At 41.0% G+C, this 27292-nt stretch overlaps 1 pseudogene; it reads left to right on the forward strand.

Annotated features, from left to right (window-relative positions):
* Positions 1-26573, forward strand: part of LOC110888056 — a 34431-nt pseudogene extending 7858 nt beyond the window's left edge.
* Positions 26574-27292: the final 719 nt, after the last annotated feature.

Raw genomic sequence — 27292 nt, forward strand, 5'->3', positions numbered from 1 at the left:
ACAGCTAATGCCATAGACCCCGGATCGGACAACTCCAACGGCTCCATGGCAATTGTTTATTTGCTTCTAGAAACCCCTAGGTAGACCACGACCTACATCTATTCGTTGGCCTCTAGAGCTTTATTCTAGCCTCGCTTCCTTAGCAGATAAGCATCCTAATTACCTGTCACATACGTTAGAATATTGTCAATACATAAAATGTAAAGGTGAGCACACAAGTTTAGTAATAGCATATAGAGTTCGAATAGTTTACGCATAACCAGGCACGTACGCAGAGGAAAACGATGCATGTTAATTATCGACATGGGACCATCGATACCAACGACTGCGGGTTGACCGTCCGAGACGGTTCGCAATACATGATTACCACCGTAATCCATGCAAGTATTTGTCCTTAACAACCCCCGTGTGAACGGGTGCTGAGTCCAAACTATAGTACTATGTTGCTAAGGCAGGTAAATAGCATTCCACGTGTAAACATAATAAACAACATTCATTTAGTCAAGTAGCACATGCAAATGGTCAGCGTTCAAATAATTTGTGTTTGATTGTGATTTGATAGGTAACGTATGTAACACCCAAAAGTGCTAAAATCAAAAAGGGATCGAGTATACTCACAGTGATTGATTGTGGATTGAAGGGAGCGCTGAGAGTAAGATTAGCCTGAATAGTTCGATAGCACAACAATGAGTAACGTGGTAAGTAAACAAGTGTGAATGGATCGAGTAGGCTGGTCGATCGAACGGCAGGTTCGATCGGACGGCCTGTTCAATCGGCTGGTATATCCGATTGGACATTCCTGTTCGATCGGCCGGTTGGCTCGATCGGCTGGACCATTCAAGTGGATTGTTTCTTCCTCTAGTGTGTTTGTGTTTGAGGATTTGAACTTTTGAAGTTTTCGTTGCAGCATTTGAGAACACTGAAGTGTTCCTACCTTTCAAGTCGGTCGATCGAGCGGTTCGCTCGATCGGCTAGCTCACTCGATCGACTAGCTTACTCGATCGGCTAGGAACTTCAGGAGTGGTCCTCCACTGAATGTCACTCGATCGAACAGTCTGTTCGATCGGCTGACATTCCCTACTACGAACGAGTTGTGAAAACGATTAAGTGTTGAAGCATAGTATCTCATGATCCGAACAGTAATGTTTACCAATCGAGTGACCCATTCGATCGAACATTACTTCGTCAATACTATACTTCAAAAGTTTGGAAGGGTGGGGCGCCATGTGCTAGCCGATCGGCTGGCCCGGTTGATCGGCTGGTGTGTCCGATCGGCTGGGCTGTTCGAACAGCCTAGTCGTTCGGCCAGCATTTCTGACCTGGTCGGCCTTTCGTCTAACACTTGGCTGTTTGTTTATTTGTCACTCTTTCAAGGTAACTTGACAACGTGTTGAACTATGATAACCTCCGTTCCTACTTGTTTCCTTGGCTCGAATAGGAATCACACAAGTCCGGCCGGTGAACGGTTCGGAATGTCGGTTTTAGAGTTTAACCCGAAATCGGTGAACCTTGTTCATAGAATCTGAGTCTTGAACTTTTTAACTATTTGAATGATTAGTTTAGCCGGTGCAAGCTCCGTTTCTATCGGTTTGAAAGCATTGAGTGTAAAAGAGTTGAAAGAAAGTTGGAAATCCTTCTTTCAATCCTTCACATAATGAAAATGTTTAGATCTATGATGGATCTTAACTTGTTTATGTGGAAATCGGTTAGATCTAAGCTATTCATGGTTGAATGATGCCAAAGTTTGAAGTTCTTCAAGAACACCATGATGACATCACCCAAGAACACTTAGATCTTGGTGATTTCACGGTTAGAATTCAAGTTTTGAAAGATAGAAAGGTGTAGAATCAAGCAATGATAAAAAATGTACAAGAATTAGAGTGAAAACTTACCGGGATTGAGAGAAATCAGAGAAAATGTTGGTGCAGTCATCTGTCGTCTTCGTCTTATGTCGAGTCTCGGGTTCGTTGCAGATCAGATTGGACAAGAAATCAAGATTTTAGATAGCTGGCCGTTTGAAGACAAGCTGGCCGTTTGAAAGATTGTTGTCCGTTTGAGTTTGTTGTCCGTTTGAAGCCTTTACGTTTGAAGGGTGACCGTTTGAAGCATGTTTCAAACGGTCAGGTGTCTAGTATAAATACCATTTCAAACGGACATAAGTGGTAGAGTGGTAACAGTTGTGATTTCCGACAACGAAGCTCTGTCGAAGTGTCTCCGTGACTGTATTTTCGTTATAATCAATACAAGAGACAATTAATATTGAATACAAGCTGAACGAAGACCAAATCAATGAATTCCGCCTCTGATTCGGTCTGAGCGCTCTTCTGATTGACTCATCAGGTCGCTACACGATCCTACAATTGGTATCAGAGCTCAGGAGGAAGTGTTCTTACCGTTTAGCTCGTTTTTCGCTTAAATTCTGATTTCTACACCTTCTTTCATCAGTTCAGTGTGTTTGACCGGACAAAATTGGACCAAAAGTTCACAGACTGTGTGTTTTTGAACATAGACAAAGCCTTGAAAGTTTCAGCTTAAAATTCGAAGTAAAAATAGTGAAAATTGACTGATTTTAGGTGACCGTTTGAACGTAACAAATGCTTTCCGTTTGAAATAGCTTCATATCGTTTGAAAGGACTACCTATCGTTTGAAAATACATGACCGTTTGAACTGGTCGTTTGAAATTTGGATCCCATCGTTTGAAAGTGTTGACCAACCGTTTGAATCAGGTTCCATCATTTGAAACCAGTTCCTATCGTTTGAAACTGGACTTCCGTTTGAACTTACTTGACCGTTTGAAACAACTTCCGTTTGAACAAGATCATTACCGTTTAAAACTGTTCCGTTTGAAGGAGGATATAGTTTGAACTTGGTATTTAGTTTGAACAGATTGTGTTGAAAAATGGCAATGAAGTTTGATGAGCAGGAAAACAATGATCTTAAAAGATTGAATGATTGGTATCGAGGATATTTTAGTAGTTCTTATCAGAAAATACCAAAAGAAATTTGGTATGAACGTTTCAAATGTTTTCTGAGTAAGAAAGATGAAAAATTGGATGATTTGGAGAAACATTTTGATAGTTTGATTGACTACTTGAAGGAAAATCAAATAGTGATAGCAGAAGCTGATAAGATATCAAAGTTTGCTAATGGTTTATTAGCTGAATGGGATGATTTTTTGAAGAATTTGAAAGAAAATTCTAATTTTTCAAAATTACCTCTGAATAAATTCATCAGCGAACTTAAAAATCACGATAATGAGAATTATCAAAAGAAGAGAGAAATATTGGATAAGATAAAAATGAATTTGGATGATTTGAATTTAGATGTGATAATTGAAATAAATAAAAGAATCAATGTTTGTTGGGCAACAAAAAGAAATTTGGTATATGATATGAAAAGAGGTTGTTATATTGATGATAATAGAAATCCTCTTGATCTTGTTACAATCTTTGGTGCAGGTACATATCAGATAGAGAAAGAACATGTGCCGAAGGTTGAAGAATCTGTGAAGAATGAAACTTCATGTTCTGAAACAGTATGCTTAGAATGTGACAACTTCAAGACTGATAATGACAAACTCTTGAAGGATGCGGAAAGTTTGACATCGAAAGTCAAGAAGTTGGAAGACGAGAAGCAAGCTGATATTAAACAGATTCTTATGTTGCAGGAAAATTGTGAGAAATTGAAAGCTGAAAATGACAAACTGTTGTATGGGTTGAACAGTTTGACATTTGAAAACAAAGGTTTGAAAGAAAATGTTAAGGTTTTTGAAACCAAACAGAAATCATCAGAAAATGACGATTTCTGGATAAAACTTGAGAACAAAAATCTGAAAGCTAATGAGATAAAATTTCAAGAACAGTTAAAAGTTTTGGAAAATGAAAAATCTGTTCTTGAAAACATGAAGATTGAGAATGAAAAAGCAATCAAGTCTCATCTTGAACGAATTTCTCAGCTTGAAAAAGAAGTTGAGAATTCAAGAATCAAGATTGATGAACTTGAAAAGAAGTTGAAAGGTTTTGTGACTTCATCTGACAAGTTGAATTTTCCTTGTCCAAAACCAATCAACTCTGTTCCAATAAGTGACGATGTCACAAACTTTGACTATGTCAAAGTTGCAGATTGTGATGAAAAGTCTGATGATGAAAATGTTAAAATTGAAAAACAAAAATTGTTTTTAAATTTAAAAGAAAATTTTCAGAAAACTGTTCTACAATCAACTGAAAAAGGTGAATGTTCTAAACAGAAACCTTTGAAGAAGAAAGTCGAACAGAAACAAAAAGATAATAAAAGTTCATCAGATTGTTCATCCAATCAAAAGGAAAAACCACAAAAAGTAAAAAACAAAAACTCAAAAATTGTTGGTAATAAGTGGTGCAGGTTGGACCACAGTGCTCAAACGTCAAAACCAGCAAACTTGAGGAAGGAATACCACCAAGCTAAACAATGTTATGATCTAAGCGTTTGGTATGAAAATGGTGATTGGTACGATAACAGAGTGTGTTACAATTGCGGCTATCAAGGACACATTGCTGTTAACTGCCAGAGACAGAGATTTGAGACGAGGAGATGCTATAATTGTCAAATCAAAGGACACATTGCCAGAGAATGCCCAAGGAAATCGAATGACAGATTGAGGGTTAATTCTCAGAGATTGGCAAGAATTCCAGTCAAGGTCAAGCCCAAAGAACTGAAAGTTTAAGAACCAAAAGTTCAAAAACCAAAAGTTCAAGAACAGAAAGTTCAAGAGACGAAAGTGAAGCTTTCACAGGGGCAGAAAGACCGACTGAGGAAGAAGAGGAAGAAAGCTCGAGAGTATTTGGAAAAGATATTGTCCTCGGGTTCATCCGTGGGAAAGAATAAGAGTTCTGATGAATCAATTTCTTCGGCTGCAAAGTCAAGCAAGATGAATTCATCAGATACAAATCTGAGGACGAAAGAAGAAATGAAGAAGAAGAAAATGGTCGGCGATGAATCTGACGTGTCGAAGTCAGACAAGCCACCTTCAGGCGATGAATCTGACAGATCAAAGTCAGACAAGCCACCTGCAGGCAATGATTCTGGTTCGTCGAAGCCAGAGGAGCCATTGGTTGAGGTAAAAAAGGAGAATTCAGATTTAACAATGGATGATGCAAATTTTCCACCATTGTTGAATAAGAATTCGAAATCACCCAAGGATCGTCAGGCTTGGGTGAATCTGTTTAAATGAAAAACCTGACTTGCCGGAGTTCCCAGGTTGGTAAGCGTGGAACATGAATCGGCATCTTTCTTGAGAAATTTCACTTTGGTGATTTTTCGCCTTACATGTGGTAAATCAAGGACATTAAGTTGTACTTGATTTTCTACAAATGATGTTTGAGTTTTTGAAACTGGAAATGATAAATCTTTAAAAATGTTTGAAGAAAACAATGTGATGAAGTAACCCCGAATCTACAAATGTGTGGTAAACAAACTTATTTTTCCGGAAAAAACATTTTGATTAAAACAAACTTAAGTGTTTTGAAATCACAATGGGAAAATAGTTTGTTGTGAGGGGGAGTTCTGATTGTTTATACCAGGTAGATGGAGAATTGATGCAATTCTCATCAAGTTGTCAAGTTTGTACAGTTTGTTTCAAATTTTCCCAGAAAATCAAAATTGAAACATATTTTGATTTTAGGGGGAGAAAAACTTTAAAAAAAATTAGAAAATTTAAAAATGTCAAAAACATTGAAAAATTCAAAATGAGTTTTGCTGAAACAAGAGGAAATGATAGTAGATCAGTTGGACTGTCACAGCATGCTAAAGATATGAAATGTCAAATGTGATAAGCGATCTTACTAAAGATGTGACGATAGGCTCAGCTAGACTAGTAGATTTGCGATAACGATACAAACTTAAATGAAAAAGCCTAGTTCTAGTGGGAAAACATGATTGAAAGCATAGTACTTAGTTTTGTCCTTCTTGATTGTGTGCCTACTCAGTAATCGCTGATTGTCAAAAGACATAAAACTAGTTAAGTTTGTGAACTTTCACAACTTTGCTAAAAAGTCGCTGTGATTGTGCATTTCATTTTGCAAAGATTTAAACTTGTTTTATTTCCTTATTTTGTTTAAGCATCGGACATCCTCTGCGTATACGTGAGTATCGACCTGGATGTTGTTGCCTAAACGTTCTGCTTTATTTTCTTTGGTGTTTCGTTTAAGCTTTGGATCACCTCTGCGTATACGGGAGTATCGACCTGGTGGTTAAAGCCTAAACAACTTCAACTTGTTTTTATTTTCTTATTTTGTTTAAACATTGGACTTTCTCTGCGTATACAGAAGTATCGACCTGATTGTTAATGTTTAAACATTCTGCTTTGTTTTTCGCACAATTCACAGTTGACGAAAGTTTAAAGGCATTACTTGAGTTAGTGTATTACATGATGAGGGGATATGCTGAGGTCGTGGGGTCCATAAGAATTTAGTGCAAAATTAATATACCTTAACGTATCGGTAAGCATTTCGAAAGTTTTTAGATTGAGTTTAAGTGGACAACAATATCGTCAATCTACGTGAATCGTTTAGAGCTTAAAACGATTAAAAGCTTAAAGGTGCGTGTGGTGTGTCTAAAAATTGATATGATCCTCTTTCGCAAACTCACAAAAATATGTTTGTATATATTTCATTTCAGCATTTAATTTTTGCATTTATGTTTCATAGTTTTGAAAATCCAAAAAGATTTTTGACAACTGGTGATGAAGAGCTGATATTCAAAATTTCAAGTGCTGAACATGATGAACAGGTTTGGGAGTGTGAGTTTAACAAAAGAAATTAATTTTGAGAAAGAAAAGTTTGATTAGTTTATCAGGGTCATTAATTTGAACTTGGTGTAACTATTTCTAAGTAAGTTTTACTTATTGATTTAAGTAAAAACTTTTGTTTCGGTGAGAAGTGTGCAGGAAATGGGCTTATCAGAGATAAAGCTAGGATTTGATCTCAAGGTGATAGCAAATTCCAGATAGCGATCCCATCATGATGAAAGGGGAAGTCTGAAGAGGCTAGAGCCAAAGAGAAGAAGATCCTGGATAAGATGAATAGACGGATAGTGAAGCCTAGAGACAGATCAAGACTGAAGTTTATGAAGACTCGACACTTAAGACTCGTCAACATCTGAGGGGGAGTCTGTTGGTGCAGTCATCTGTCGTCTTCGTCTTATGTCGAGTCTCGGGTTTGTTGCAGATCAGATTGGACAAGAAATCAAGATTTTAGATAGCTGGCCGTTTGAAGACAAGCTGGCCGTTTGAAAGATTGCTGTCCGTTTGAGTTTGTTGTCCGTTTGAAGCCTTTACGTTTGAAGGGTGACCGTTTGAAGCATGTTTCAAACGGTCAGGTATCTAGTATAAATACCATTTCAAACGGACATAAGTGGTAGAGTGGTAACAATTGTGATTTCCGACAGCGAAGCTCTGTCGAAGTGTCTCCGTGACTGTATTTTCGTTATAATCAATACAAGAGACAATTAATAGTGAATACAAGCTGAATGAAGACCAAATCAATGAATTCCGCCTCTGATTCGGTCTGAGCGCTCTTCTGATTGACTCATCAGGTCGCTACACGATCCTACAGAAAAGGTGAAGAAGATAGCTGGTTCGGTCAGAGCTTTCCAAAAATGGAAAGTATGACAATGACAGCCCTATTTATAGGCTTCCAAAAGAGGAAAGTGGCAGCCGATCGGCTGGGAGCTCCGATCGAGTGGGCTGCTCGATCGGCTGGCAAGGTGCTAGCCGATCGGCTGGCCTGTTCGTTCAGGATGCTTCCTGTTCGATCCGCCACGCACTTCGAGTATTTTGCGACGATTTTCGACGTTTCGATTTCGATGGACGATGATACGGATACGATAGAGTTCCTAGTCAAATTACTTTTAATCCCAACCACTATATCTAACATACAATCTTCTGTAAGTCACGTTTCGATGTCGGTTTCGATTGAGTTCGATTGCTTTTCGCGTTTCGATTCGATTTTCGATTGATTTGCTTGAATACCACACCAAACATAAAGTAAGCACGCACAAGTAACACATAAGGCACACACACACGTATAATAATACCACAATTCGCATAATTCGAGTCTCGAGTTCGATTGATTGTTAGATCGGTTTGATTACTGATTGGTTATCTTTATCGCATTGTTACTTCCTATCATTCACAGTCGCAGATCGGTTCCCGTTAAAAACACATTCGATTACTTCGGTTCTTGCTGATTACAACACTTACTCCACATAATACAACTAAAACACAAAATCGACTATCTACAGTCAAAGTTGACTTGGACTTTGACTTTGACTTTGACATTCGAAAGCACGGGGTGTTACAGCCTCCCCTTGTTTAGGGAATTTCGTCCCGAAATTAGGCTCGAAGGCTACACAACACCGTGATTTACCAATTTGATGCTTCAGATCTATTTATTTAAACAACTGCGGGTACTTGGCCTTCATGTCGCTTTCGAGTTCCCAAGTGAACTCCGCGCCTCGTTTGCCTTCCCATCGGACCTTCACGATCGGGATGCGAGAGCGCCTGAGCTGCTTGGTTTGGCGATCCATGATTTCGACAGGCTTTTCCATGAAGTGTAACGTTTCGTTGACCTGAAGATCGTCGAGTGGTACGATTAGATCATGATCAGCAAGGCATTTTCGGAGGTTAGAGACGTGGAAAGTCGGGTGGACGTTACTGAGTTCCTCCGGTAATTCGAGTCTATAGGCGACCTTTCCGATTCTTTCCAGAATCCTAAAAGGTCCAACATATCAAGGCGCGAGTTTCCCTTTCTTGCCGAATCGGACTACACCCTTCTAAGGTGATACCTTTAGGAGTACGTAGTCACCAACTTCAAATTCAAGGGGCTTGCGTCTTTTATCGGTGTAACTTTTCTGTCTGTTCCGAGCTTTTACCAAGTTGTCTCTTATATGGTGGATTTTGTCAGTCGTTTCTTGTAGAATCTCGGGACCGGTTAGTTGCGAGTGACCGATCTCGTGCCACACAATAGGTGATCGACATCTTCTACCATACAAAGCCTCGAAAGGTGCCATTTGGATGCTGGCATGATAGCTGTTATTGTACGAGAATTCCACCAATGGCAGATGTTTGTTCCAACTACCACCAAATCTATAACACACGCTCGGAGCATGTCTTCAAGAGTACGGATCGTTCTTTCAGTCTGTCCGTCGGTTTGAGGGTGGAATGCAGTACTCAGATTAAGCGACGTACCAAGGGCCGCTTGAAACGTTTCCCACAATCGCGAAGTGAACCGAGCGTTGCGGTCTGAAATGATGTCACGAGGCGTACCATGATTACGAATGATCTCGTCGGTGTAGATTTGGGCTAGTCGCTCCACCTTGTAGTCTTCTCGTATAGGCAAAAAGTGGGCTGACTTCGTTAGACGATCAACTATGACCCAAATACTGTCGTGACCTGATGGCGTGGGCGGGAGCTTCGTTATGAAATCCATAGCTATACTCTCCCACTTCCATATAGGTATCGGCGGTTGTTCGAGAAAGCCAGAAGGTCTTTGATGTTCAGCCTTGACTTTTGCACAGGTTAAACAGCTTCCAACGTACAGAGCGATATCCCTTTTCATACCCGGCCACCAGTACTTATAACGCAGGTCCTGGTACATCTTGTCTGCACCGGGATGAATAGAATATCGGGACTTGTGGGCTTCGTTCATGACAATCTTTCGCAAATCGGTCCGCTTAGGGATCCAAATTCGGTCCCGATAATAGAATATTCCATCTGATTTGCTTACTAACTGAGCTCTGTCGTGATAGATTCTCTCTCTTTTCAATGTACGCTCGTTAAAGCAAGCATGTTGAGCTTCTCGGATGAGGGTTTCGAGGTTGTGCTGGGCTTGGATGTTTCGGGTACTGAGCACGTAACTCTTTCTGCTGAGCGCGTCAGCAACCACATTCACCTTGCCTGGGTGATATCGAATCTCACAGTCGTAATCGTTGAGAAGTTCTACCCATCGGCGTTGACGCATATTAAGCTCTCTCTAATTAAAGATGTGTTGTAAACTCCTGTGATCAGTGTAGATCGTACACTTAGTGCCATACAGGTAGTGTCGCCAAATCCTCAATGCAAAGACAACCGCGCCTAGCTCGAGGTCATGGGTTGTATAGTTCTTCTCGTGGATCTTGAGCTGACGAGATGCGTAAGCTATAACCTTGTCTCGCTGCATGAGAACACAGCCGAGACCAAGGTTAGAAGCATCACAGTAGACAATGAAGTTGTCGCTTCCGTCAGGCAGTGTAAGAATCGGTGCGTTGCACAGCATATGTTTAAGGGTTTGAAAGGCAGTCTCTTGTGCGTTTCCCCACACAAAAGGCTTGTCCTTATGGGTAAGAGCGGTGAGCGGCACAGCGATCTTGGAGAATCCTTCAATGAATCGTCGATAATAGCCCGCTAGTCCGAGAAAAGAACGAACTACAGACGGGTTCTTAGGCGTAATTCAGCTTTTGACAGCTTCAATCTTCGCAGGATCGACATGGATACCTCGACTATTCACTATGTGACCCAGAAATTGAACCTCCTCCAACCAGAATTCACACTTGGAAAACTTGGCGTAGAGTTGGTTTCCCTGAAGTAACTCGAGAACCAAACGTAGATGTTGCGCGTGTTCGGCTTTCGATTTGGAATAGATCAAGACATCGTCGATGAACACGATGACGAAACGGTCAAGATAAGGCTTACACACACGATTCATGAGAACCGCGGGTGCGTTGGTTAGACCAAAGGGCATAACAACAAATTCGTAGTGGCCATAACGGGTCCGAAAAGCAGTTTTAGGAATGTCTTCCTCTTGAATCCGTAGCTGATGGTATCCTGAACGCAGATCGATCTTAGAGAAGCATGCTGCACCTTGTAGCTGATCAAACAAATCGTCAATTCGTGGCAAGGGGTATCGGTTCTTGATGGTTAGCTTGTTCAATTCCCGATAGTCGATGCACATCCGGAACGATCCATCCTTCTTTTTGACAAAAAGGACTGGCGCGCCCCAAGGAGAGGTGCTTGGGCGAATAAAGCCTTTTTCGAGTAATTCCTGGAGTTGATTCGAGAGTTCCCGCATTTCGGATGGAGCGAGTCGATAAGGGGCTTTGGCAATGGGGTTAGCTCCAGGAATGAGGTCAATACGAAAGTCGATATCACGACTTGGTGGTAGTCCGGGAAGATCATCAGGGAACACCTGAGGAAATTCACGAACCACTGGAACATCTTTGACTTCAACTTTCTTTTTCTTTCCCTTCTCCGCTACTACAATGTTGGCCAAGAAGGCTCGGTATTCCTTGCGAAGATACTTGCTGGCTTGAATACATGACATAAGCTTGAGACCCTTCGATGCTGTTTCACCATATACACATAGAAGATCACCATTCGCGAGCGAGAATCGAATCATCTTTTCAAAGCACACAACTTCAGCATGGTTTTCAAGAAGAAAGCCCATGCCTATTATGACGTCAAAGCTTCCGAGTTGCATCGGAATGAGGTCGATTGGGAAGATCTGATTGTTGAGTTCGAGAGTACAATCACGGAGTATTGAATTAACGGCAATAGTTCTTCCTGTAGCGACTTCGACTTCGAATGACGAGGACAGATAAGAGCGCTTACGACTAAGGAGCTTCTCGAATTCAAATGACACAAAGCAGTTATTGGCTCCAGTATCAAACAAACATGATGCATAAATACCATTCACAAGGAACGTACCATTAACCACGTTGTTATCTGCCTGAGCCTGGCGGGCATTGATGTTAAAGGTTCGGGCATGGGCTGCTTGCTGCTGGTGCTGAGGCTGTTGTTGTTGCTGTTGCTGCTGGGGCTCTTGCTTGACCACCCTGTTCAGGCATCTGTTGGCAAAGTGGTTAGGGTCACCACATGCAAAGCAGACTCGAGCATTGACTGCTGGTGCTTGAGCTGCTTGCTGGCCTTGAGGGGCAAGGAGTAGAGCTTGGTTGACAGTAGCTTGAACTGGGGCTTGACGAGGACCATAGCGATAGTTCGCAGTGAAATGACCGTACAGATTGCAGTGAGCGCAAAAACGACAAGCTAGACCCACTGGATGATGATACGAACATGTCGGGCAGAGTGGGTGAGGGCCTGTGTATGCACGCTTCGCTGGCGGTGCATTGATCACTGGAGCTGAGCGCTGGTGGTGCTGCTGTTGCGCTGGTACCGCTTGCAGGGGAGTGGCGTTTGTCGCGGCAGCACAGCTCTTGTTGCTGGAGCTGTTGTTGTTGTTCTTCTTCTTCCTTCTTGAAGACTTGGAGGATTGAGCAGATGAGTCGGTGGGTGTCGTAGTGGCTTGATGGAGAGACTTGGTTTGCTTATCCCAGAAACCAGACTTGACTCGCTTATCATTGATCTCAGCGGCGAGTAGGTAGGTTTCTTCGATCGTTGCTGGCTTGGAGGCGTGAACAAAATCTGCTACACAGTCTGGCAGAGCTCGGATATACTTCTTGATGGTCATCTCTGGAGTCTTGACCTGATCGGGACATATGATACTGAGCTGCTTGAAGCGAGCAGTGAGGGCAGCGTTGTCTCCGTCTTTCTGCTTGATGACCCAGAATTCATCCTCCAGCTTTTTGGCGTTCATGAGGAGGGCATAATTCATCGATCATAATTGCCTTCAGTTCCTCCCATGTCAGCTCGTAAGCTGCATCATTCCCACGCTTGTTTCGTTCAGCAGTCCACCAGTCTAGAGCACGGGACTGGAAGACGCCAGTAGCATTGAGAGTGCGGAGATTTTCGGGGCATCCGCTTTGTCGCAGGGTGACTTCAACTGAGTCGAACCAATGAAACATGGCGGTAGGGCCATCCTCACCGGTGAACTCCTTCGGTCCGCATGCCTTAAACTGCTTGAAGCTAAAAGCGGTCTTGCTTGAATCCTTAGGGTTCCCAGCTCGGGATTCCTCGGACGTTTTGCTGGCATTTTCATACACCTCACTCACGGCTTTCCCCACTTGTTTGGAGATGATAGCAGCGAGACGTCGGTCTCTCTTTTCTTGGCGAGTCAGACGGTGACGTGATGCAGACGACGACATGGTCTGCAATGGACATCGTCACAGGACTCAACACAGCGTAATCGAATCTCACCTCACACGCCTACCACTATCTAAAGCATAGAATCACGTCGAATCACATATCACATAATCACATAATCACAGATACACATAAGCACAGAAGCACATAGAACACGTAGGTCACAGAAGCACATAAATATTTGGAGCACAAAATACGGAAACACGCAAATACCTAGGCACTTAATTACTGAAGCAGTCAGAAAACAGAAACCTATCCTTCAAAGTTCGCGTGTCGTTTGGATATTGTATCTGATAGCATCGTATGGTATAGTCTAACTTAGTCGTATAACATATCATAGTATGATACCGTCTAGATTTGCGATAGCTGGGTGTCGATTAGGGATAGAATAACAGTACGAGTCGTGTGTTGTTGATTAAAATAATAGCAGAATCTAATATCATCCCAAAATAAAACAGAGAAAGCAAATATAAACACAAAACAGAGAAATCACACATAAAATCAACAAGTGTACCTGTTGACTTGTCAAATTCGAAACATATAAAATCGAGAGATAGATTGTCTGCGGCTACTAGACATCGACTAACCAAGGCAACTCGACTATTCACAGTAGACTTGTCATCACTTCCGACTCTAGAGGTTGTGTTTCTGCCTCGATTCTTGGGCATTCCACACGCACCTCCGAGGTCATACTTGTGAGTTCAGGTCGTCGGAGTCCATCGAAGCCTTGGTGAGATGAATAAAATACAGAACAAACTACTAAGGTTAGGGTTTCACCCCTTGGCTTAGCAATTTCTTCCTTGTTTTTTAGTAAAATCGAGAAGAACTTTCTTCAAAATGGGGGTTTCACACCTGATTTGGTATAATTCTCCTCGTTTATTGACGAAGATATCGAGATGAAGGAATAAAATCCCCATAAGTCAGGAAATTTAGTCGGGAGTTTGCGGTTTTCACACCTCTTCCTGACTGAATCGCCTGACGTTAGTTGAAAATTTGAGCGCAGTGATAGTGAAGAATTACAGAATAAGGCACATAAACTGGGTCTGAGTGTTCCTAACTATAGTCTAGGTCTCTAAGACAGCGACCCGGACTAGGTCGTGTCTGCCTAATTCCCTATAGTTATGGCTCTGATACCAATCTGTCACACCCCAACCGATGGCGGAATCATCGGGGCGCAGCACTGAGCGAAACAGATTGTCCAGAAGTTTCCACCATAACTATATTACAAATTCAGTTTAATGATACGTCCCATACCGTATCCCAAATAAATAAACAAGTTATCATAGAAGCAACTAGGCGAATAAATTCCGTTCCGACAACTCAGATTTAATTATTACAAACCAATTGAATAAAAGTATTGCTTGAAGTCATTAAGACTTATCCGGACAAGATCTACAGACAGCTAATGCCATAGACCCCGGATCGGACAACTCCAATGGCTCCATGGCCATTGTTTATTTGCTTCTAGAGACCCCTAGGTAGACCACGACCTACATCTATTCGTTGGCCTCTAGATCTTTATTCTAGCCTCGCTTCCTTAGCAGATAAGCATCCTAATTACCTGTCACATACGTTAGAATATTGTCAATACATAAAATGTAAAGGTGAGCACACAAGTTTAGTAATAGCATATAGAGTTCGAATACATAACCAGGCACGTACGCAGAGGAAAACGATGCATGTTAATTATCGACATGGGACCATCGATACCAACGACTGCGGGTTGACCGTCCGAGACGGTTCGCAATACATGATTACCACCGTAATCCATGCAAGTATTTGTCCTTAACAACCCCCGTGTGAACGGGTGCTGAGTCCAAACTATAGTACTATGTTGCTAAGGCAGGTAGATAGCATTCCACGTGTAAACATAATAAACAGCATTCATTTAGTCAAGTAGCACATGCAAATGGTTAGCGTTCAAATAATTTGTGTTTGATTGTGATTTGATAGGTAACGTATGTAACACCCAAAAGTGCTAAAAGCAAAAAGGGATCGAGTATACTCACAGTGATTGATTGTGGATTGAAGGGAGCGCTGAGAGTAAGATTAGCCTGAATAGTTCGATAGCACAACAATGAGTAACGTGGTAAGTAAACAAGTGTGAATGGATCGAGTAGGCTGGTCGATCGAACGGCAGGTTCGATCGGACGGCCTGTTCAATCGGCTGGTATATCCGATTGGACAGTCCTGTTCGATCGGCCGGTTGCCTCGATCGGCTGGACCATTCAAGTGGATTGTTTCTTCCTCTGGTGTGTTTGTGTTTGAGGATTTGAACTTTTGAAGTTTTCGTTGCAGCATTTGAGAACACTGAAGTGTTCCTACCTTTCAAGTCGGTCGATCGAGCGGTTCGCTCAATCGGCTAGCTCACTCGATCGACTAGCTTACTCGATCGGCTAGGAACTTCAGGAGTGGTCCTCCACTGAATGTCACTCGATCGAACAGTCTGTTCGATCGGCTGACATTCCCTACTACGAACGAGTTGTGAAAACGATTAAGTGTTGAAGCATAGTATCTCATGATCCGAACAGTAATGTTTTCCAATCGAGTGACCCATTCGATCGAACATTACTTCGTCAATACTATACTTCAAAAGTTTGGAAGGGTGGGGCGCCATGTGCTAGCCGATCGGCTGGCCCGGTCGATCGGCTGGTGTGTCCGATCGGCTGGGCTGTTCGAACAGCCTAGTCGTTCGGCCAGCATTTCTGACCTGGTCGGCCTTTCGTCTAACACTTGGCTGTTTGTTTATTTGTCACTCTTTCAAGGTAACTTGACAACGTGTTGAACTATGATAACTTCCGTTCCTACTTGTTTCCTTGGCTCGAACAGGAATCACCCAAGTCCGGCCGGTGAACGGTTCAGATTGTCGGTTTTAGAGTTTAACCCGAAATCGGTGAACCTTGTTCATAGAATCTGAGTCTTGAACCTTTTAACTATTTGAATGATTAGTTTAGCCGGTGCAAGCTCCGTTTCTATCGGTTTGAAAGCATTGAGTGTAAAAGAGTTGAAAGAAAGTTGGAAATTCTTCTTTCAATCCTTCACATAATGAAAATGTTTAGATCTATGATGGATCTTAACTTGTTTATGTGGAAATCGGTTAGATCTAAGCTATTCATGGTTGAATGATGCCAAAGTTTGAAGTTCTTCAAGAACACCATGATGACATCACCCAAGAACACTTAGATCTTGGTGATTTCACGGTTAGAATTCAAGTTTTGAAAGATAGAAAGGTGTAGAATCAAGTAATGATAAAAAACGTACAAGAATTAGAGTGAAAACTTACCGGGATTGAGAGAAATCTGAGAAAAGGTGAAGAAGATAGCTGGTTCTGTCAGAGCTTTCCAAAAATGGAAAGTATGACAATGACAGCCCTATTTATAGGCTTCCATAAGAGGAAAGTGGCAGCCGATCGGCTGGGAGCTCCGATCGAGTGGGCTGCTCGATCGGCTGGCAAGGTGCGAGCCGATCGGCTGGCCTGTTCGTTCAGGATGCTTCCTGTTCGATCCGCCACGCACTTTGAGTATTTTGCGACGATTTTCGACGTTTCGATTTCGATGGACGATGATACGGATACGATAGAGTTCCTAGTCAAATTACTTTTAATCCCAACCACTATATCTAACATACAATCTTCTATAAGTCACGTTTCGATGTCGGTTTCGATTGAGTTCGATTGCTTTTCGCGTTTCGATTCGATTTTCGATTGATTTGCTTGAATACCACACCAAACATAAAGTAAGCACGCACAAGTAACACATAAGGCACACACACACGTATAATAATACCACAATTCGCATAATTCGAGTCTCGAGTTCGATTGATTGTTAGATCGGTTTGATTACTGATTGGTTATCTTTATCGCATTGTTACTTCCTATCATTCACAGTCGCAGATCGCTTCGCGTTAAAAACACATTCGGTTACTTCGGTTCTTGCTGATTACAACACTTACTCCACATAATACAACTAAAACACAAAATCGACTATCTACAGTCAAAGAAAGTCAAAGTTGACTTGGACTTTGACTTTGACATTCGAAAGCACGGGGTGTTACATTCATAGACTTGGGTTGCCCCTGAGAATCAAGAAATGTAATTTCAATTTCCTGATGATTTTCAAACACAGCACCTCCCCCTAAAGTTTCACCCGATTTAGGTTTCCAAGTTTGTTTTTGTTTACCAGATTGAGTTTTGTAAACAGATTTTGAAACTTCTGGTTTTAATGGTTGTGAAGAACTTGGTTCCTTTTTGACCGTTTTGACTTCAGATTTTAAAGCCTTTTCAACAGCTTTGATGTTTTGACGCCGTTGTTTCGATTCTTGTTCCTTAACAGTTCTTTTATCATGTTTTGGTGAAACGGGACGACGTTGAGGGTGAACCTTTTCAGGTGGTGCTTTCTCAACAAAATTTGGTTTGGGCGAGTTTGTGCAGTCTTTAATGATGTGCCCAAACTTCCCGCATTTGAAGCACGTTCTCCTTTCAACAAACTTAGGAGAATTTGATCGACTAGCAGATGTCGAACCTGTAGAACCTGAGGTACTTGCTCTTTCATCACACCCATTTGTATGTCGAGTGTAATTGTTTTGACTGTCACGTTTTAAAATCTTGACTTGTTGGATAAAATCGGTGTTTGATTTGTTTTCAAAAGTCTCAATTTTATCCGTACCCTTTGATGCTACAAATTTGACATTACTGTTTTTCTTCTGATAACGAGCTCCTTTTGTTTCAAATTTTGATCGAGAAACGTTAGTCTTTTGAGCTCGCCTTTCTAGTTGTTTACCCTTAGAAGCAACAGGTTGTTGCTTTGTTGGTGATTTTTGATTTCCAAATTGTTTCCTGATTTCAGCTTTTGGAATTGGGTCACATTGAGTTACAATGACTCCTGGAATTGTCTTTCCCAAAAACTTGCTTGTGTTATCTTCAAAAACTTTATCAATCATAGATGGATTGACATTTTTAATTGGAAAATCTTTATCTGAATAGATGTTAGAATCACCAACCAAAGTGTACGACACATTATTACTCTTAATGGTAGACACAGATTTCTTGTCATTCTTGACAGTATCTATCACTTGCTTGGCAACAGGTTGCACTGCAGGAGTAGGAGGATCACAAAGAATATGATTCTCAATTGGAATTTCTACTCCTTTCGTCTCATCAAGTGATTCATCCTGGTCACTCACATCTGATTCATCATCCGAAGAATCATAGTCCTCAATGGTTGGAGGACTTTGATTTGAAGCACATGATGACTTTTCTTTGCTATCAGATGAGCCCTCCGATGAATTGTCCGGTTTGAACCCTAGGCCAGTAGTAACTTCCTCATAATCAAGAGGCACACTGGGTTCATACCGAGGCATATCCTCTTCATCGGGCATATGAGTATAATTATGTCTTAAAGGGGGCGGACACTTCTTATACCCAACACCTTTCATGTTTCCCTTTAGTTGTTGAACGTCAATGATGCGATCAAGCACAAATCGGGAGTTAGAATAACTCTCCAATTTTTGCTTAATAGCATCATGCTCGCATTTGGCAATGGCTAGTTCCTTTTTGGTTTCCTCAACAATGTTAATGTAATCGTTAATACTAACTTGTTTATGATAAACAACTTTGTTCACTTCGGAAACACTTTTCTTTAAGGTTTCAATGACATATTTAAATTCCTTTTCGTTTCTAACTAAAGCCATATTTGCCTCTTTGCACTTTGACAGTTCAATAACCAAACTTTGATTGTGACTATGAACCGTTTCAGATTCACGTTTCAATTCAGCACATTCATGTTTCATCTTAGCACAATCACTACATATGCTAGGAGTTTCAGATTTTACCTGACTCGTAGAGGCGGAGACATTTGCCATAAAGGCAGTTTGACAAGAAAAAGATCCATCTTCAGACTTATAATCTCCCGCATTCGAGCCTTCTTCATCTGAACTCCCGCTATAACCCGAGCTATCATCACTTTCAGCAAATTCTTCTTTGTGAACATGCTTGATGTGGTTGATGATTTTTGCATAGCAAGCAGTTCCACCTCCTTGATTACCATCTCCGAATTGTACAGACCAATTATATCCTTCATCAGCTTGAACGGTCAATGCTCGATTGGTGTTTGATGGTCCAGACTGGTTCTGGTTGGTGGTGTTGTTCACAGCTACTATCCCTTTTTCCACGGTCATCTTGATTGGCATTGGAAGTACTTGTCTGATTTCTGAATGGATTCTGGTTGCCTTGTCTGCTTGGCCGAGTGCACTCACGTTTGAAGTGTCCCCTTTCGCCACAATTGAAACAAGTAACCGCATTGTTATGTAACCCGTACTTCGTGTCATTCTTGCCTTCCAACGAAGTTCTTCCTGTTCGAGCCATGAAATCCTTTGCCCTTCTAACAGCACTTGCAAAAGCCCACTTGATGTCCATTAACTCCATTTCATCACGGTCTATCAGCTGATAATCTTCATTGGTCATATTGATGTTTCCAATTTGACCTGCTACCAATCCACAATAGGAACTAAAAATTGTGTTGAGAAGTTCCAGATGTTCCTTAGCAACTTCTACACTAACTTTTGAAAGATTGGAAGTATCAACTCTGACAGTGTTGGTGTTTTGGAGTGAAGGATTATTGGTATAATGTGCTTGTTGTTGTTGTGGTTGGGCTTGAGGTTGGGGTATGGAAGATGAAAGATAAGCACTTTGATTCCATTGTTGGGCTTGTGGTTGGGGTATGGATTGTGAAAGATAAGCACTTTGATTCCACTGTGGAAATGGTGATGAGCTTGTATTAGACACAAACGCCGTTTGAAGCTTTGGTTGCTGAAGGAACTAGAACTAGCTGAAGGACCAAAACCAGGCAAATACATTTCTGTGTTTTGAGGAGGTGCAATCATTTTAGCTTTCCGAATTTCCTCTTCGTTCTTGTGCTCCAACTTCTGAATGAATTCATAGAGAGTGCCATTGGTTGTATCCATACCGTATGCTTTAGAAGTTCAATGAATGGACTCCACTTAGGAGGTAGAGCATCAGCAAACCGTGCAATCATTTCCTGATGAGTTGCAGCAACATTATAAGAACACATTTCACTAATCAAATGATAAAAGCGAGAAGTCATATCATTTAGAGTTTCATTATCCAAGAATCGAAATGATTCAAACTCTTTCTTCAGTAAATCATGGCGTGTCTTTCTAGAAGCTGCATTCCCTTCTCCTCTCGCTACCAATGCATCCCATAACTCTTTCGTGATCTTATAATAGGAGAATTGATGATAGATGTCTTTGTGAAGTGCTTGAGTGAGAATAGCATATGCCTTCTTCTCCAGATCATATGCCTTTTTGTCGTTTTCAGGCATATTAGTAAAACCCGCTGTAAAACCCGCTAAAGTTGATGCTGCTACTTCGAGGGCAGGGTTGCATGCATTAATGAAACATGTCCAAAGTTCGTTGCTTTGCCCTTGAACGTATGTGTGGAAACGACCCTTCCATGATGGATAGTCGTTCATGTGATTTAACTTTGGCGGCCGATTGTTGCTACCCGTCTCACTTTCACTAAGCAATAGACTTTGAATGCTCTGATTTTGATTCGACACCAATGCCCATTGACTTGCACTTATTGACTGTTGTTGTCGAGGTATGGTATTCGCTAAATATTCGGCCATCGAAGTCGGTTTTTGAACTGGTTGTGAGTCCGTACTCCAATCCCATGGGCTCGTACAACTCATGTTTGATATATGAAAGTGAACACCTGATTAAATACTTGAAAACACAGTCAAATATCTTTCGCAAACACTATGCTTCCACGAACACTATACTCCACGAACAGTGATTCACAACGAAGACGTGTTGTTTGAAATGTAGTCCACTAAAAATTATAATCCCACAAAAGACTTGATTGTTAAAAGTTAACAAACAGCGACTTGAGGCTAATATCCACAAAAAAAAAGGTTCAAAAAAAATTCCTTTTAGACCAAACGTGAAGGCCCAATGAGACTTTAATTTAAAAACCCAACAAAGAGTTAAGGTGGATTGTTAGAAGTCACGAAGACTCTTCGTTTACTTAGTAAGCCTACAACCACTTATAATTTATTATGTGATTTTTTTTTTTTGTAAGGATTAGGCCCAAACCCAAATTACTGTAAGCCCAAATTTCTCACATATTAGAAAGCAGCCCCTAAAAGTCAAAATCCCTAAACATATTATCAGCCGACAACTTCATCTACTCTTTTTGACGAAACCAGCTGATGATGAATTAATGAACGACGAAACTGAGTGTATGTCAACGAAACGGTTTGATATAAAAAAAAAGAGGTTGACGAAACAGAAAAAAAAATTGTGAACTTATGTCGACAAAACAGAAAAAAGATTGTGAACTTATGTCGACGAAACAGTTCTGTATGACGAAACTGAAATAAATTTGATAAGCGACGAAAATGAGTGATGTTGAGCGACGAAACTGATTGAAGTTTTGAATCGACGAAACAGTTCAGGATCCTTATGCGACGAAACTTATTTCTTAATGTTGGCCGACGAAACTGATTGGTGAGTGTTATGAATGAATGACGAAACAGACTTGATTGTTGACGAAACAGATTGAGATTTTGAAATTGTGAATGACGAAACAGAAGGATGGATAAGATCTGGAATTGATGAGATATTTTTTTTGAAGCCTTATCCTCTCTGACACAGTAGGTTCCTTTTGTCAAACAGCCATGCTTTCGGTCACTGTGGTTACCAACTATCCATCATGCCTTTTGTACAAGATTTCAAACAATCAATATTATAATCACAACACTTCAATAATTCAACAATATAAGATCAAACTCAGATATTATCAAGAACAAAACAAGAACAACTTGAATATCTTGATGAACTCGATGAAGGTTTGAAGATTCCGGTCACCGAACAATTTTCCGAAACCCGAATTCGCTTAAAACTTTTACTGAAAACCCGGTTTAACACATAAACACTCAATTTAACAAGGTTCTTGATAAAACTTTTGAGCAAAACAAGCAAGATCTAACAGATTTTAGGAAATTTTTCAGAAAATATATAAACTGTCAAGAACACTTTTTCAGAAAATCATAAACAATCAGGTTCAAACTTGATAAAAACCGAACTATGTTTGGTTTTAAACAAGGAAAAGAGCCAAAACTCTGATACCAATTGTAGGTCCCGTTTTTTTCCGGTGGATCGATAACGAAAACCTATCCTTGTTTATCACAAACACGGTAACGGGTGCGGAATCCCCGTGATGGTGCAAACCAAACACAGTTAACAAGAACACACGCGTAACCAAAAGATTCAATATCTATTGATTACAGGATACAAACAATGTTTAAGACTCTCTCTCAAAGTCTCACAGCTCTCGTCTCTCATGTACAAGTTTCACACAGAAACAAACACAAACATTGACGAAACTAAAAGGACTCGGTGAAACACCTTTGGGCCAGAGATTGGGCCTGAAGAAGCCCAACAGGCGACGAAACAGGGCTATGCATGACAAAGTGACGAAACACATTGTGTTTCGTCATTTGAAAGGTTTCTTCAATTATGTGCATGCATTTTCAACACTATGACATCATCATGACATCACAGTGATGATGTCATGGTGATGTGTCATCTGGTCTTGGTTCGCGGCGCTCCGTGCTTCACGTGTCGAACTCTGGGGCGCACGACGGAGGAATGTCGTGACGTCGGGCTTGAGCCGGACCTAACCGTGTCGAAACCAAGTCGAACCGAGCCGATTTGAACCGAGCCGAGTCGCGTCCACATAAAGTGTACCAACAATACATTCCGATGTTTGGGGTCCAGCTAAAACTAATGGAGGTCAAAATCTTCGTTTCTTCCTATTATTTTTTAATGACTATACCCGGATGACATGGGTGTATTTTTTAAAACACAAATCTGAAGTTTTTGACAAATTCAGACTGTTTTACACCATGGTCCAAACTCAAGTCAAAACCAACATTTATATCATACGATCTGATAATGGAGGGGAGTACGTTAATAACTCCATGAAACAATTTATTCAAGAGAGGGGAATGATTCACCAACCAATTGCCCAAAACAACCAGAACAGAATGGTGTAGTTAAGTAGAAAAATGGCATTCTTGTAGAAATGGGTTGCGCCCTTATGCTTGATTCCAAAGTTCCTAAATATTTTTGGCCCGAAGCTATAAACACAGTTGTGTATCTTCTTAACCGTTTACCAACCAAAGCCCTTGACCTAAAAACTCCCCTAGACACCTTATCTACATTCACCAAACTACCCCCACATCTTACCTTACCACCTCGGGTCTTTAGGTGTACAGCTATTCCCCATATACCCAAAACCGAACGATCTAAACTTGACCCATGTGCCAAGAAATGTGTATTTGTTGGTTATGGGGTGAATCAGAAAGGATACCGATGTTATAACCCATTATGACGTCGTGTGATTACCACTGTCCACTGCGACTTTCTTGAAACATCCCATCTCAGTGGTCAAGGAGAGATAGAGCATGAGGACTCACTGAGTTGGTTGAAGTGGATTCCATCCGCAAGCGAAGACGAGTCATCTCATACATCCACACATACTAAGCCTGTCGAAAGTCTCACCCAAGAATCATCCAGACTGGTGTTCGAGGTAAGTGACTCTCCAAACCTTGAAAATGTGTCTGAATATGATCCAGCTACCACTAACAATCATGAAAGTCCCGAGACAGTGGAACAGGTGGAGATTGCTGAGCAGAACAATGCAGTCCAAGGAGAGGTCGAATCTAATGAACAACATGATGGAGGCTCTGGAACAACACCGGGAACATACGTTTTACCCCCTAGAGCCAATAGAGGGGTTCATCCAAAACGTCACGCCCTAGAAAGGGAAACTAGAAATTCAAGGTATACTACAGCTAATATAGTTGACGAGAACTTATCTAACAGTGCAAAAGCATTTGTTACCTCACTATACTCCGAACAAGTACCCAGTTCCGTAAAGGAAGCCCAGGGTAAGAAGAACTAGAAAGAAGCAATGGAAACAGAGATGCATGCTCTTATGAAAAACAACATGTGGAGAAGTGTGTTCTTCCTAAAGGAAAGAAAAAAGTTGGATGTCGGCGAGTGTATTCAATCAAATATAAACAAGATGGTTCCATTGGAAGATAAAAAGCTCGGCTTGTAGCCAAGGGTTACACTCAGACGTATGGGATCGATTACTCTGAGACATTCTCTCCGGTTGCAAAAATGGACACTATCAGAGTCCTCTTCTCCGTGGCAACCAATAAGGAGTGGCCTCTCCACCAGTTTGATGTTACAAACACATTTCTCCATGGGGACCTAACGGAAGAAGTCTACATGGAAGCACCTCCAGGTTTTTCAGGGAGTTTTAAAGAAAGGGAAGTATGTCGGTTGAAAAAGTCATTATACGGGCTAAAACAATCTCTTCGGGCATGGTTTGCAAAGTTCACTTTAGCCATGAATGAATACGGGTATCACCAAAGTAATGCTGATCATACTCTGTTCCTCAAGAGAAGAAACGGCCTTGTAACTTGCTTGATCATATATGTAGACGACATGATTATTACCGGAAATGATGTAGAAGAAATAGCACGACTGAAAGAGAATCTATTCTCAAAGTTTGAAATGAAATATATAGGGAATCTCAAGTATTTCCTCGGGATCTAAGTTCTCAGGTCTAAACGGGGATCTTCATTTGCCAAAAAAAAGTATGTCCTGGATCTCCTGGTAGAAACCGGGTTAACTGATTGTAAACCAGCAGATACTCCAATGGTGGTGAACCACAACCTTCACATGGAACTTAATGGAGAACTTTTAGAAAAATAAAGGTAGCAACAGCTTGTGGGCAAGTTAATTTATTTCTCTCACACTCGTCTTGATTAGCTTATGCGGTTGGAGTGGTAAGTCAGTTCATGCACCAACCACAAGTTGCCCACATGGAAACTGCTCAGAGAATTTTAAGGTATCTCAAGGGGACCTCAGGCCATGGAGTGTTGTTCAAAACAAGTGGACATTTAATGTTGAACTCTACACTAATGCAAACTGAGCAGAAGATAAGGGAAACCAAAGGTCAACATCAGGGTACTTCTCCTTGGTCTGTGGAAACCTTGTTACCTGGAGAAGTAAGAAACAGAAGGTGGTCGCTCTGTCAAGTGCAGAAGCGGAATTTAGAGGTATAGCTCGAGGGTTAAGCGAAGTTCTTTGGATCAAGAAGCTCCTAGAAGACATTGGATTTTCCCAAAGGGCACCTAGTAAAGTTATGTGTGACAATACGACTGCAATACAAATCTCAGAAAACCCAGTTCAATATGATCGAACAAAACACGTGGAGGTAGATCGACACTTCATCAAGGAGAAACTGGAGGAAAGAATCATAGAGCTCCCATATGTATCATCAAAAGATCAACTCGCGGAGATTCTTACAAAAGCCGTCAACGGAAATGCTTGTAGTAGCTGCTTGAGAAAGTTAAGTATTGGTAACCCCACCACTCAACTTGAGGGGGAGTGTTGGAAAGAAGACAATTAGTTATAGTATAGGGGCTAGATGTGTAATATGGTGTTCTATATAATCACCCTCCTTGTGTAACCCTAATTGCAACTTTACAATCTAATACAAGCCTCCTTTGTTCTCTATACCGTTTGAAAACGTATGGGTCAAATAAAGTCGCCCAAAATAGATTTTTTATTGCATCTAATTATGCAACCATCTAAATCACTTTTATTCATTGATTATTTCAATTATAAGAATTTTTATTGTAAACACAATTAACTTGTAAATTATTGAGTAAGATGTTTAAAAATGGAGAAAGTGTAATTATAATCTTGATTTTAACCATGGACAATATCATAGCAATCATTCTAGTAAATATGCATCTTTAAAGGTGGCTACTTGATCCATTTACCCCTCAGGATGTATTAGGTGCGGGTAGTGACACATCATCAATGGTCATAGAATGGGCAATGTCAGAGAGCTCCTAAGGAACCCAAGCATAATGCATAAGGTCCAAACCGAGGTCAGGCAGGTTATCAGCACAAAATCAACCATTGATGAAACTGACATCCACTCATTGCACTTCTTAAATATGGTTATCAAAGAAACTCTAAGATTACACCCTCCTGCACCCTTGATGCTACCAATGGAAAACAGGAAGCAATGTGAATTTGTATGAAATTACAGTGAAGACTAAAGTGTTTGTGAATGTGCGGGCAATTGGTAGAGATCCAAAGTATTGGAAAGAACCAAAAACATTTAATCTAGATAGATTTATTAACAAGTCAGTAGATTATAGAGGGCTTGATTTTGAATATATACCTTTTGGTGCTGGAAGGAGAATATGTCCAGGTATAACATTTGGATTAGCTAATATTGAGCTGCCACTTTCCTCTTTACTTTATCATTTTGACTAGAAATTAGTAAATGTCGGCATGAGGAATCAAGATCTTGATATGACCGAATCTTTTGGTGTAAGTGTTAAAAGGAACAGTGTCCTTAAACTTGTACCAACTATTGTCCGTATTAGACTATGGGCCCACGGGCTCAATTAGGTTTCTAGGGTTACTCGTAATCCCTATATATTGTAACAGACTCATTCAATAATGATAATTCAGTCTTTTATAAATCTTACATGGTATCAGAGCCAATCTAGGCTCTGTATCGTTTGCCGTCACCACTTGAAAAAAACCCTAGACAGGGCGGCGCGCCGCCACTGACTGCCGCCGCCCTGTCCGGCCACTGTTTGTGTTCTTTTTAGTTTTCCATTCACTTTCTTTTTCTCGTTCCAAATAAAGTCCATGTTTCGGTTCAAGATTTCAACCACTATTCCTAAATCCTTTTCGAGACTGTGAACGATTGTCTATTTTTTCTGATCCCATCTCCATGTTTCATTTCGATCTTGATGTTAAACAAAACTGATTTTGTGAAATCATTGCCGTCAGCCGCAAAATAAGAAACAAACTTAATTGATCAGAAGTCTTTTTAGTTTTGACCGACATCTTCTTAATAATTTTTGGTGGATGACTTTTTACTAAAAGCATCACTTATTCAATGTTGCATGGATTAATTAATTCTCCACCGCTTGCTCTGATTTGCTCACCACAGTCTCCTTGTCAATGGCTGACAAGAACAGCCCCACACATAAGATGCTACGACATTTGTTGTTCTCCGTCAAACCGCTCCTTGCCGCCGCCGCTCATTGGACTACGGTCCCTCGTCGCGCCTCCTGCAGGACTACAGTCCGCCGCCGTGCCACCAGCCGTGCCGCATT

Source organism: Helianthus annuus, chromosome 11 (assembly GCF_002127325.2).
Source record: "Helianthus annuus cultivar XRQ/B chromosome 11, HanXRQr2.0-SUNRISE, whole genome shotgun sequence".
Lineage (NCBI taxonomy): Eukaryota > Viridiplantae > Streptophyta > Magnoliopsida > Asterales > Asteraceae > Helianthus > Helianthus annuus.